General features: G+C 40.7%; 1 long non-coding RNA gene across 2 annotated transcripts in view; it reads right to left on the minus strand.

Annotated features, from left to right (window-relative positions):
* Nucleotides 1–12,500, minus strand: part of LOC135100382 (uncharacterized) — a 33,169-nt gene that overhangs the window by 19,111 nt on the left and 1,558 nt on the right. The window contains exon 2 of one of the 2 annotated variants that reach the window (XR_010268648.1): nucleotides 11,631–11,768. The exons of the other annotated variant lie outside the window; for it this stretch is intronic. This is a non-coding gene — a long non-coding RNA (uncharacterized LOC135100382). The remainder of the gene's footprint in view (nucleotides 1–11,630; nucleotides 11,769–12,500) is intronic. 2 annotated transcript variants of the gene reach the window in all.

Below are 12,500 nucleotides of genomic sequence, written 5' to 3' on the forward strand. Positions count from 1 at the left end.
AGAAAGTCTTGTGCAGCGAGGCCGCGGAAGGAGGGGAGGCATCCAGATAGCAAGATCAGAAGAACATTTAGCATGAAAAAAGCGATAGAAGGCAGCTAGATATGCAACACTGCGGCGGTGAGAGAGAGGCTGAAGACAGTCAGTTAGAGGAGAGGAGTTGATGAGACGAAAAGCTTTTGATTCCACCCTGTCTAAAAAAGCAGTATGAGTGGAACCCCCCAGACATGTGAAGCATACTCCATACATGGACGGATAAGGCCCTTGTACAGAGTTAGCAGCTGGGGGTGTGAAAAAAATTGGCGGAGAAGTCTCAGAACACCTAACTTCATAGAAGCTGTTTTACCTAGAAATGAGATGTGAAGTTTACAGTTCAGATTATAAGTAAAGGACAGACCGAGGATGTTCAGTGTAGAAGAGGGGGACAGTTGAGTGTCATTGAAGAAGAGGGGATAGTTGTCTGGAAGGTTGTGTCGAGTTGATAGATGGAGGAATTGAGTTTTTGAGGCATTGAACAATACCAAGTTTGCTCTGCCCCAATCAGAAATTTTAGAAAGATCAGAAGTCAAGCGTTCTGTGGCTTCCCTGCGTGATATATATGTTTACCTCCTGAAGGGTTGGACGTCTATGAAAAGACGTGGAAAAGTGCAGGGTGGTATCATCACTGTAGGAGTGGATAGGACAAGAAGTTTGGTTTAGAAGATCATTAATGAATAATAAGAAGAGAGTGGGTGACAGGGCAGAATCCTGAGGAACACCACTGTTAATAGATTTAGGAGAAGAACAGTGACCGTCTACCACAGCAGCAATAGAACGGTCAGAAAGGAAACTTGAGGTGAAGTTACAGAGAGAAGGATAGAAACCGTAGGAGGGTAGTTTGGAAATTAAAGCTTTGTGCCAGACTCTATCAAAAGCTTTTGATATGTCCAAGGCAACAGCAAAAGTTTCACCAAAATCTATAAAAGAGGATGACCAAGACTCAGTAAGGAAAGCCAGAAGATCACCAGTAGAGCGGCCTTGACGGAACCCATACTGGCGATCAGATAGAAGGTTGTGAAGTGATAGATGTTTAAGATTCTTCCTGTTAAGGATAGATTCAAAAACTTTAGATAGGCAGGAAACTAAAGCAATAGGACGGTAGTTTGAGGGATTAGAACGGTCACCCCTTTTAGAACAGGTGGAATATAGGCAAACTTCCAGCAAGAAGGAAAGGTAGATGTTGACAGACAGAGCTGAAAGAGTTTGACTAGGCAAGGTGCAAGCACGGAGGCACACTTTCGGAGAACAATAGGAGGGACCCCATCAGGTCCATAAGCCTTCCGAGGGTTTAGGCCAGCGAGGGCATGGAAAACATCATTGCGAAGAATTTTAATACGTGGCATGAAGTAGCCAGAGGGTGGAGGAGAAGGAGGAACAAGCCCAGAATCGTACAAGGTAGAGTTTTTAGCAAAGATTTGAGCGAAGAGTTCAGCTTTAGAAATAGATGTGATAGCAGTGGTTTAGAACGAGAAAAAGAGTGAGGAATGTATGCCTCCATGCCAGACACTATCACCTCTGTTATGCGCTCAGCACACAAAGACGGGTCTCTGACACGGAAGCAGTAGTCATTCCAAGGAAAATCAGCAAAATACCTCCTCAGGTCCCTCCAACTAGCAGAGGCAAAACGCCAGAGGCACCTTCGCTTAGGGGGATCCTGAGGAGGGATTCCAGCGATAGGACAAGATAAAAATATGAGATTGTGATGGGAGGAGCCCAACGAAGAAGAAAGGCTGACGGCATAAGCAGAAGGATTAGAGGTCAGGAAAAGATCAAGAATGTTGAGCGTATCTCCGTGTCCTGTGTCTTCCCGTGGCGATGGGAAGTGGGTCAGAGCACAACAGGCGGGGGAGAGCGAAGGGAAGGGAATGAGAAGGAGGATGCTAAGAGGAAGAGAATTAGAAATGGAAAATGAGAGGAATGATAACCAGAGAGAGCAAGCGAGGGGAGAGTGAAAGAGGAAGGAATGAGAAAGGAGATATTAAGAAGAAAGAAGAGTGGGGAAAGAGAAAATGATAAGGTAAAGATTAAGAGAGAGAGAGAGAGAGAGAGAGAGAGAGAGAGAGAGAGAGAGAGAGAGAGAGAGAGAGAGAGAGAGAGAGAGAGAGAGTCAATGCACTGCTCTCAGACATCATGGCCTGGGGCGACCGGTGGCAAGTCAAGTTTGCCCCCGAAAAGACTCAGGCCATGGTGGTATCCCGCTCTCACGAGGACGCGCGTGAGGTGCGTGGAAAGCTGAAGATGGGAGACAACAGCATCCCTCTGCAGGACAGCGTAAACATCCTTGGCGTGGAGGTGGACTCGCGGCTGCTCTTCGACCGTCACCTCGAGGACGTGGCCCGAAGTGTCTCAGAAGGTGACACTGTTGAGGCGTCTGAGGCACCTCCTTGACTCCGATGGCCTCCTGACCCTGTACAAGGCTCAAGTCAGGCCCATCATGGAGTACGCGCCGCTCACGTGGATGTCCAGTGCCCGATGTCATCTCAACTTGCTGGACAAAGTGCAAAGGAGGGCAGAGCGCCTCATCAGTGGCGCCAGACAGACGCAGCCTCGCCAGCAACCGTGGCGGCAGCGACAACAGCAGCAGCAGCAGCAGATACAGGAGGATGGGCCGGTGCTGAGGGACACTCTGGATCATCGCCGGGAAGTTGCAGCGCTGACAGTGCTTCATAAGGCGCAGATCCAGAATGTTCCTCACCTAGCAGACCTGAGGGCTACCTGGAGGAGATCTGAGCGCAATACGAGAACGGTATTGAGCAACGATCTCCTCTTGGAGGTGCCAGGGTCTCGCTCCAGCACCCACCAACGGGCCTTCTCCTCCGCCACTGTAGTGTGGTGGAACACCCTCACGGCTGTGGTGGACGTACGACGTCTGTCCACACAGCAGATGAAAGTGTCCACACACAAGTTGTTACGCCTTCAGACTCTCAACCCTCCATAAGAAAGACACAAAAATATGGTCGTGTCTGACCTCCGGTGAACTTGCCATATAGATGCACATGACCTCTATTGTAAGTACTGTACATATATAACCATATCATTTTCTAGTTTATTAATCTATTTATTTGCTTATTACTTATACATTGATTTAATCACTGGTTACATACATGTGCCTATACATCTTAGCAAAATATTAATATTTATTATACCACACACAGTAATGCTTTAAAATAGTTATACACCACAAAGATAACTTTAGCAGAGGCCACAATGAACATGTGTGTTTAATTGTTTAGATAAAGAGAGAGAGAGAGAGAGAGAGAGAGAGAGAGAGAGAGAGAGAGAGAGAGAGAGAGAGAGAGAGAGAGAGAGAGAGAGAGAGATGGTGGGAAATATGTGATCTTTTTCTGAGCATACGAGTTCGTTTTGAAGCCCCAGAGGATGTGATATTTTACACCACCACTCATTTTTGCCTCCTCCTCGCCTCTTTTCCTGTATCTCTTGTCCTCTTTTCCTTCCTTTCTTCTTTTCTTCCTCCTTTCCTTTCCTTTCGCCTTTCTTTCTTCCTCCTTTCCTTTTCACCTTCTTTCTTTCTTTATCTCTCTCCTCTCTCTTTCGGTTTTCTTCTTTTTCAACTTTTTTCAGCTTCCTTTTCTTCTTTCCTCCCTTCCTTCCTTCTTTCTTTTTTTCTTCCTGCACTTCATTCTTGTCTTTTCGTCTTCCCTCCTTCTTTCCTTCCTTTCCTTTCATTTCTTGTTCTTTACACCTTTCTTCCTTCCTTTCCTTTCTTCTCTCTCATTTTCTTTCCTTCCTTCCTTCCTTCCTTCCTTCTTTCGTTCTCTTCATTTTTTCCTTTCCCTCCTTCCTTTCTTTCCTTCTGCTCTTCACTCCTATCTTTATCTCATTCTCTCCTCCTTGCATCTCTCTCTCTCTCTCTCTCTCTCTCTCTCTCTCTCTCTCTCTCTCTCTCTCTCTCTCTCTCTCTCTTCTCGTATCTTGCTTTCAGTTTTCACTCAAATTCCTTTGAGATAAAATAGACTTTTCGTGTTTCCCTCATTCAGTGTGTGTGTGTGTGTGTGTGTGTGTGTGTGTGTGTGTGTGTGTGTGTGTGTGTGTGTGTGTGTGTGTGTGTGTGTGTGTGTGTGCGTAGGCTGTGGTCCTACGCAGGAAAGAGAGCACACACACACACTGTGAAAAGGGAAATGATTTTACATGCTCTCTCTCTCTCTCTCTCTCTCTCTCTCTCTCTCTCTCTCTCTCTCTCTCTCTCTCTCTCTCTCTCTCTCTCTCTTTCTGTCCATTTCCTACCACTAGCAAAATTCGGGTGGAAAATTGAGAGAGAGAGAGAGAGAGAGAGAGAGAGAGAGAGAGAGAGAGAGAGAGAGAGAGAGAGAGAGAGAGAGAGAGAGAGAGAGAGAGAGAGAGAGAGAGAGAGAGAGAGATTAACAGAATTGAGAAACAGACGAAATTCTACCAGATAAAGAGCTGAAAGAAAAAAATGAAATCATAGGAAAAAAAGAGAAAAATTAAAGAAAGAGATTAGGAAATAGAGAGGAAATAAAAATTAAAACGGGGGAAAAAACTTGATAGGAAGTGAACATGAAGAAGAAGGGTTAAAAGGAAGGACAAGAGGAAAGAAAGCAGTTGGAGAAAAAAAAAGGAAAGTAATGGGAGAAGGAAGCAGAGAGGAGAAGGGAATGAAGGAAAGAGAAGAGAAAAAAGAAAAAGAGCACAAAACTTATAAGAGGAAAATCTGATTCATCTATTTCTCTATCTTTATTCCTTTCCTCCTTTCTTGCTTTATTATCTACTATTCTTCTTCCTCCTCATCTTCCTCTTCCTCCTCCTCCTGTTGCTATTACTAATACAGCTCCTCTTCTTCTTCCTCCTCCTCCTCCTCCTCCTCCTCCTCCTCCACCTCCACCTCCTCCTCTTCCTCTTCCTCCTCGTCTTCCCGCCATTTTTAATTAAATAATTGGCCTAGTCACTTTAATTAGAGAGAGAGAGAGAGAGAGAGAGAGAGAGAGAGAGAGAGAGAGAGAGAGAGAGAGAGAGAGAGAGAGAGAGAGAGAGAGAGAGAGAGAGAGAGAGAGAGAGAGCAATTAATAAGCATTTTTAATCAATCCATAAATCTCGTTCCTAATTTGTGGAGAGACTGAAAATTTTGGATCTTACTCAAACTAACTAAATTTTGCACAGGCCTTCGTAAAGTGTCATTTTATGAGGCACACTTTGCATAAACACTTCATACACTTCACTATTCTCTGCAGTGGTTATAATCTCCCTGTGAACAAAATGAACATAGTGATTTTATTTCTTCACACCTACACACACACACACACACACACACACACACACACACACACACACACACACATACACACACACACACACACACACACATAATTTTCCCAAGCGTCTTATCTGGAATGCTTTGACAGACAGTACTGTACTGAAGGGTACTGGAGTGTTTTTTTTTTTTATCAGGGGTAGTTTTAAAGGCTCTAATGGAAGTTATTGGGAGCTTTCATTTTTTTTTTTATTCTCGTGGTTTTAACACGTTCCACTGGAAGTTATTGGGTTTTTCATGATTCCAGTGGTAATTTAACAGGTTTAAGTCGAATTCATTGGGGTTTTCATGATTCCATTTGTAGTTTCACAAGCTCCAGTACAAATTATTAGAGGTTTCAAAGGTGCTTTCATCAATTAAAGGAATGTAGTTGAAATTATTGTGATTTTCGAAGGAACTGGAGTTGTAGATATTAAAGTCTTCAAAAAATACTTTCATGATCGGAATTAAATTTTAAGAGAATAAAATCTCTAAGGGAATTTTAAATAGCGTTTCAAGGACACTTTCACTGTTGTAGTGATACGTAATCGCGAGGAATTAGAGGAAGTTACTGACGTTTCCAAGGATCGTTTCATAATTGTGGCGACAGACTAACCCTTCCACTGCCACACACAACAGTCAGCAGCACCAGCAGCAATGCGTCAAGTCTTTATAAGCGTCTACGACAAAGTTAGCGATGAAAAAAAAAAAAAATACATTTCTCAATTTCTTCCCAGTTCAAAAGATTGGATGTGGCTGTAGAACAAGTAAAGATGCCTCAGAGTGATTGGTAATTAGGGAAAGGTGTACCAATGGCAGTCAAAGGGTTAACAAGGTTTCAGTACCATTAATGAGGAAAACATCAACAAGAATCCAACTGACTATTTGTGACCTTTGAAAACAGTCACTAGGAGAACAAACAATTTCAGAATGCGAGTATGAAATTCAGTTCCTTTATTTGTCCTTATTAATTTGTTCCTGTCGTCTTTAATTTCATGCCTTTTTGCATTCATGTACTTCTCTCTCTCTCTCTCTCTCTCTCTCTCTCTCTCTCTCTCTCTCTCTCTCTCTCTCTCTCTCTCTTGCTCTTCTGGTCTAGAGAGAGAGAGAGAGAGAGAGAGAGAGAGAGAGAGAGAGAGAGAGAGAGAGAGAGAGAGAGAGAGAGAGAGAGAGAGAGAGACAGGACGCGAGAAATTTATTACGTTCAGCAAATTTAGAAAAACATTACGCGCCGCATTAAGCCGTCCACTGTTTTCACTCCACGTCTTCTTGATTATCTGTGAAATATTACTGCCATTACCATTATTATTATTATTATTATTATTATCATTATTATTATTATTATTATTATAATAATAATAATTATTATTATTACTATCATTATTGTTGTTGTTGTTTTTGTTGTTCTTGTTCTTGTTATTCTTATTCATATTCTTCATCTTCATGTTTTAGTTGTTGCTGGTGCACTCTCTCTCTCTCTCTCTCTCTCTCTCTCTCTCTCTCTCTCTCTCTCTCTCTCTCTCTCTCTCTCTCTCTCACGTAAGACCCGCGGCAGTTTCCAGCGTTGGGAAGCTCTGCAATGGAGGGAGACGAGGGAGAGGGAGAGGCTGTGACGTCAAGGGAGAGTGGTGACGCAATTGTGACGTGCGTGGAGTGAGAGAGAAGTGAGAGAAAGGCTGAATCTCTCTCTCTCTCTCTCTCTCTCTCTCTCTCTCTCTCTCTCTCTCTCTCTCTCTCTCTCTCTCTCTCTCTCTCCCTCCTGTCACATCTATCAGTATTTCAGTCATGAATGTTTATAAACGTAAATAAACAAAAACTCTTTACGTGACTAATGGGTTTTTCTCAGACTATTATTCTTTTTTTTCTGAATCAGTCTGCATTTTCTTTCATTACTTCACTCAGAGATATCAATAATTCTTCATAAAGAAATAAAAGCAATTTACTTTATTAGTTTATTTATTTTATTCATTGATTTACTTACATTTTTTTACCAATATTATGTATTCCCTTAGCCCGTTTATTGTACACACCCGAACAGCATTTCTCACAACACATTTTATTTGACTTGAATTATTCGTGAAAACTTCCTACACAACTTTTCTTGCGTTATATTCATTTGTAAGTCCTTTCATTAATGTATATCCAACGTCACATATTCTACGTTTCCTTTTTAAGAAATTGTGTCACATTTTTATATTAACACATTCCTTTAATTCACCTGTAAGTGTGCACTCACGCAGCCATAGTAGATTCTCCTTCAATTCGTCTTATTTTGTGTGGACTCCTGCCACATCTTATTCATCATTAAGTATTCTTTTTGTCCACCTATCAGTGCACACCCTCGCCACATCCATACTACATTTTCTTTTATCTCGCTTTATTGGTGAGAATTCTTCTCCCACTTCACGTAACATAATACATTCTTTACAGTTCATCTGTTATCGTGCACCCTCACCACATCCTCACCACATCAATGTTACTATAGTTCATCTGTTATCGTGCACCCTCACCACATCCTCACCACATCAATGTTACATTTTCTTTTAGTTCCTTTTATTGGTGATACTCTTTCCATAATTCATTTAACATTAGGCAGGTTTTTTTTATATATATATTTTTTTTTGGTCCATTCATTTGCGTGCAAGCCTCACCGCATCTATATTGCATTCTCTTTTACTTCATTTTATTAGAAAGAACTCTCGGTACATTCCTGCCAATTTTGCAATATTTTTTTTTCTTTTTCGTTAGTACCCAACCTCACCGCTTCACAGTATCCTTCACAATTCATTTTTTTTTTTTTTTTCATTTCAGTTACTAGCGCGGTGGCGGGCTCCTCCCCTCACACCGCAGCGGGATGCCTGGAACACAATCCCCGCACAGCTCTCCACGCACCGACTCGTTAGCACCACACTAAACCAACCCAGAACCTGACCCTGAAAATTGACCTTTCACTCTTCCCTCTCCCAATATTTTATTTCTTCCTCTCATTTGTTCTTCCCTCCCATTCTCCCACTCTGCTCTTCTTCGCTCTTCCTTTTTTTTTAAATCTTGACATTTGAGTTCCTCTTGCCTGCTCGAGTGAAGCGAATGGGGATTTGCTTCGTTCAGAGTTCAAGTACTATAGGGTTGTACCATTGCCAACAAAATCTTTTTCGCTGTGATTTCATCAAGAGATCTCAAATTTTCCGTGGTATTATTCATTCCAGCTTAGGCTCCAGCACACTTGAACACTGTATGGTTTGAGTGCTAGACAAATGTTGCCATCTCTTTATTTGCTTGCGTCTATAGTTTTTGATCAGCAGGAAGCAGAAAGCAAAAGTAAATGAGTGAAAAATGAGAAAAGATATCTTTCCTTGATCAGAACGACTTAATATGTTTTCTTCCCCAAGACCTCTAACCGAACCCTATAAACACTGACGAAACATACTGCTAATAAAAAATAGAAAAAGCAGCGTTGCAGCACGTCCTGAGAGCAAGACAGATCCTGGAGGGCTGGACTCGACTGGACTCAGCTCTCTAGACGTCTCTTACTCCTCAACAAAGGGAGGCGAGGTGACCAGCGGGGTTCATATACCCGACCCCGCCATTCAGTGGAAAGCCTCCTGACTCGCTCTGACCGCCGCACGCACTTGCACCGGCTAAGGCAAAACAATAAATGGAAGCAAAAAGGAAGACGATGCTGCTGCTAAACTCAGGATGAAACTGACCGCACAGATTTACTTTACTTCCCACGACCTGCACACATTTCTAAAAGGCAAGGCAAGGGAAGGTGAACTGAAGCGAAAAGATGAAAATAAGTAAAGGGAGAAGAGTGTATGATATTATTATTATTTTTTTTTTCAGAGATGGACTTTTCGTTATTGTTTTCTTCCTTAGGCATGAGTGTTCAATTATAGATACATTTATAAAAGGTAAGGGAAGAAGAGGTGGAGTAAAGCAGAAAGATGATAATAAGTAAAAGAGAAAGATGCTATTTTCTTCTAAGATGCACTTTTGTTATTTTTTTTTCCTTAGACACAATAAGCACTTGTTTTTAGGTACATTTCGAAACAGAATAGGAGTGAAGCGAAAAATTAAAATGAGACAAGGGAGGACGGTATATTTCTGTTTATATTTTCTAACCCAGACATGTGCAATTTTTTTTTTAGATAAACTTCAAGAGGGAATAGAAAATGGAGTGAAGAAAAAGATGGAAGGAAGAAAGAACAAAAATATACTTTTGTTTTCAGTGAAGGGAGAAAGGTGTATGTTATTATTTTCCTCCTTAGACTTGATGGATTAATTTTTCAGATACCTACATTTCAAAAAGAAGAAAACAATAGAGTGATATACTCTTTCATTTTTAAATTCCTACATTTCAAAAAGGAAGAGAAAGTTGAGTGAAGTGAACAGAGAGAAAGATGGAGGTCATTATTTTCCTCCTTTTTCACATGCATTTATTTTAGTTACACTTGATAAAATAACAGAAGATGGAGTGAAGTAAAACGATACAAAATAAATGAAAGGGAAAGAGAGAAAAGTTATACATGTTATCATTCCTACTTGTGACGCATACACGTGTGTGTGTGTGTGTGTGTGTGTGTGTGTGTGTGTGTGTGTGTGTGTGTGTGTGTGTGTGTGTGTGTGTGTGTCGGATATGAAAATCATCTCCCTGGCGGAATACATCCCATGCATACAAATTCAGTTTTAATTTTCTTGAGTTTATCTACTTTATGCATTACGGGAACAGGGATGAGAATGATGGTCCACTACTACTACTGTTACTACTACTACTACTACTACTACTACTACTTTTTTTTTATGTAGGAAGGACAATCCTACATATAGAAAAAAAAAAAATATATATATATATAGAGAGAGAGAGAGAGAGAGAGAGAGAGAGAGAGAGAGAGAGAGAGAGAGAGAGAGAGAGAGAGAGAGAGAGAGAGAGAGAGAGAGAGAGAGAGAGAGAGAATAGAGAAAGGGAGAGAGATGCGGGGAGAATTATTCATAGGATCACCTATTAACTATCCTTAATTATACATCCACGAGCATCGTCCAGCAAAAAGTTAATTGAATCCCACTCCATCAATCTTCCACTCAGCCCAATTTTCTCTCTCTCTCTCTCTCTCTCTCTCTCTCTCTCTCTCTCTCTCTCTCTCTCTCTCTGTGTGTGTGTGTGTGTGTGTGTGTGTGTGTGTGCGTGTGTTCTTATGCATCCTCTTTCCTCATGTCAAATTTGTATAGTAAAAGTTTTACGTTATGGTGGAAAAAGTAAAGTTCATAAAATATCTGCGCCGTAACTCACACCGTAATCGATAAATTGTATATAGCATATCTATCTATCTATCTATCTATCTATCTATCTATCTATCTATCTATCTATATATATATATATATATATATATATATATATATATATATATATATATATATATATATATATATATATATATATATATATATATGCATGAAATGTCATTTTGAAAATATTGATGCAAGCACTACCGTGTGACGATCCACGTGTCAACACAGCCATTATTAATTAATGTGCAATTAGGGCAATCGCTCTATAGCTGCATGTGTAAATAGCGATGAAATATGACGTGAAGTAAATGAACTATAAAGGCATGAAAATTCGCTTATAAACAATAAAAAAAAATGTAAGTAAAGGAAACATTGTGAAGGAGAGAAGGAAAAAAAAAATAAATAAATAAATAAAAACATAAGAGAGTGAAACTAACGGGCGTGGAAATGAGGGTGGGACAGAGCACGGAAAACACACACACACACACACACACACACACACACACACACACACACACACACACACACACACACACACACACACAAAGTGTAGATGACGGACACGTGTCAAAAAGAAACAAAGAAAGAAGAAAATATGAAATAAAAAAAAGGAAAAAACTTGGGATAAATAATCAGGAAGGAGGGAAAAACAACATTAGGGAGAGAATAATCTTTGCATTCTCTCACTTTCCCATTTCATTTTCCTCTTCTTCCTGCTCCTCCTTTCAGATTTAATACAGCGCCATTTCTCTTTCGCTGGGACATCTTTCCTGCATAATTTTATCATAACTTTCTTCTATACAGACGCATTATAAACAAGTGTGTATGTGTGTGTGTGTGTGTGTGTGTGTGTGTGTGTGTGTGTGTGTGTGTGTGTGTGTTCTTAAGGCTATCTAAGATCCCCTATTATTATCATCATCTATCAATCTATCTGTTTATTTATCTGTCTTTTTGTCTATTTGTCTTTCTATCCACCTATCTATCAGTCTGTCTATTCAGTATCCATCTCTGTATCTATCTATCTATCTATCTATTTATTTACCTGTTGCCAGAAATGTACAGAAATGGGGCCCTCGACTCGAATCCAATGTTTTAACACGGAGGGGAGCTGGCGGCAGGATGTAAAACAGATGGGTTTGCAAAGCTGGTGTGGTGTTTATCTGGCTTGGCGTTGATGAATCTGTATGAAAGAAAAATAATGCAACGAGGAGGCTACATTATACTGTCACCGTTATTTTCTGTTCATCTATTTTAAAACTGCTGTGTGTTGTTTTCCTATTTTTAAGTTAGCAAGTTCTTTTAGTAAGTACGTGGACTCTTACGTCATCACTCCTAACTTAACGCTTAAAAAGAAAAAAAAAAAAAAAACACTGACTTGAATGCCACATGATGAACAGCTACAGGTCTGTGTGTAAGAACTGTTGTTGAGAAATTATACTAAGGTGGAACTTAGGAGGATGTGAGTGTCATAAAAAAAAAAATAAATAAATAAAAATAAAACACGTGCTTTACTTCTACAAACCTTCAGGGATCCATACTCGGTGATAAATTATGAATGACAAGCAAAGAATATAATACTGTTTTATTCTCCTCGCTCGAATCCCCTTCCCTTCCTTTCCTTCATTCCTTCTCCCGTCACTGAAGGCAAGATGCGCGAACTGTCCCCCAGCAACTTGAGGACGGAGGTGGAAACTTCAAGTGTCCCCCAAGGCGAGGCAGGCAAAGAGTGATTTATTTACCGACAAGTTACGATCAAGTTTATGTGGTTCGTCTCAGTTCGAAACCAATCAGGAGGAAATAAGGAAGGTGGATAAGTTTACGATTTAATTTATGAGGAGGAGGAGGAGCAGGAGCAGGAGCAGGAGGAGGAGGAGGAGTAGTAAAAGTAGCAGTAGATGGATGAGGAGGTGGA

The sequence above is a fragment of the Scylla paramamosain genome, chromosome 5 (assembly GCF_035594125.1).
Source record: "Scylla paramamosain isolate STU-SP2022 chromosome 5, ASM3559412v1, whole genome shotgun sequence".
Taxonomy (NCBI): Eukaryota; Metazoa; Arthropoda; class Malacostraca; order Decapoda; family Portunidae; genus Scylla; species Scylla paramamosain.